Raw genomic sequence first — 1,656 nt, forward strand, 5'->3', positions numbered from 1 at the left:
AAAGATACATTTTTGGGCTATATGTAAAGGTGGGGTAGGTAATTTTGGAGAAACCAGCTTGATTGCGCTAGAATTTGAAAATACACAACCGGAAAAAATCTGCTACTTCCTTATAGAGCCCCTCCTCCAACACACACGAACGAGCACATGACCAATGAGGCCACGAGATAAGTTTGTGCACGAGATGGAAGGCTGACAGGCAGGTAGGCCGTCCAGTTATTTTAGCCGGGCCGGCTCGGGTCGTGCTTTTTACAGCGCCACGGCTTCCACAGATGAATTGTTGTTATCGGGAGAATGTGGTGTTTTGGTCAACATTAGAAAACGAGAACAAGAGTTACAAATATATCTACAAACACAGATGTTTAACAACCTAACCTAAAGAAAAGCCTCTTACAAACCATCCGTTTGAATCACATTTATTTCAGTGCGGTTTGAGTTGAGGAGTGTTTAACTAAGGAGGCGGAAACACAAACACGAGAGCAGACCGTTTTTCTCACATTTATAAACCATCAATCCTGAAATGGAAAGGCTGCTCTGAACGTTCTTTTTTAATGTTCCCTAATACATGAAAAGCGCACAAAAGCAGCGCTGTTGATTTGTTGCTTAAGCGTTGGTCTACCAGCACAGTGATGTGTGTGTGTGTGTGTACCTAGTACCTTCACTGTTTTTACACCACAACTAACACACAGAAAACACCAACATATTTCAGCCACTGAAGAACTTCTCCGAGGTCATTTATTTCTGAACATCTCAAGGTCTTCAACAATTCCTGACATTCAACAGTTGATGCATATTTTTCGACTGAAGCGCATTGCATTTAAAGAAAACTCGATTGAGACATTTTTTAACACAATCACAGGAAACTTAAGTGCTTATTCTTGTTAATTATCCACCAAGTCGAACATGATCAGAGGGAGAAATTAGCCCATTCAGGTTTCACGTCAGAACAAATCAGAAAAAAGCTGTGAGGTGGAGCAAAGCAGGCGGCATCTCTAACTGTGGACGTAGTTTGATAGAAAAACAGAAAAAGAGCCAAGGGATAAAACAGTATGATTGGATTTGATATTGTAGCTACACATTTAATGTCTCCCATGCCAAGAGAACGTGTGTGTGCGTGCGTGCGTGCGTGTTCAGGGCCTGCAGCGCTGGATGAAGCGTGGGTACAGGCAGACGTCTCTGATGTGATGTCTGTTCAGCAGCCAGGTGAGGAAACGCTCCAGACCCAGGCCGTAGCCGCCGTGAGGACATGTTCCGTACTTCCTCTGAAACACACACACAGCAGCCGGTTAACACACGCTAGTAACAAGACAAGTAACACACAGTAACAAGGACAATTCAAGAGAGGCTTTGTCCACAATACGTTTTATGGAATCAGACGTGCTGTTTTAACGGGTTTCAATAGGGATTCTTTTGTCTGCATTTTAGGCACACACTTAATCAGACTTGTTAAAAGGAGCTGAGCTTCATATTCCAACATTCCCAAAAGACACACACAGCCTTGCCTACAGTTATCCCATATGCATTAACAGTCAAAATTGTTAAAAAAGCCCAAAATAAATGGTTTCTGTTACCTGGTCAGTGTACCAGTAGTAGGGGGTGGGGTCGATTTTCTCCCTCTTGTACCCCTCCAGCAGCTCCTCACTGTCCCAGATACGC

The 1,656-nt window shown here is 43.4% G+C and overlaps 1 long non-coding RNA gene across 1 annotated transcript; it reads right to left on the minus strand.

Annotated features, from left to right (window-relative positions):
• Positions 1-699: 699 nt before the first annotated feature.
• LOC104947138 (uncharacterized) lies at positions 700-1,656 on the minus strand. Its single transcript, XR_798526.1, has 2 exons — positions 1,572-1,656; positions 700-1,262 (listed from the first exon to the last, which is right to left on the minus strand). It is a non-coding gene; the product is annotated as an uncharacterized lncRNA (long non-coding RNA).

Source organism: Notothenia coriiceps, unplaced genomic scaffold (assembly GCF_000735185.1).
Source record: "Notothenia coriiceps isolate Sejong01 unplaced genomic scaffold, NC01 NC01_scaffold00012019, whole genome shotgun sequence".
NCBI classification, from domain to species: Eukaryota; Metazoa; Chordata; class Actinopteri; order Perciformes; family Nototheniidae; genus Notothenia; species Notothenia coriiceps.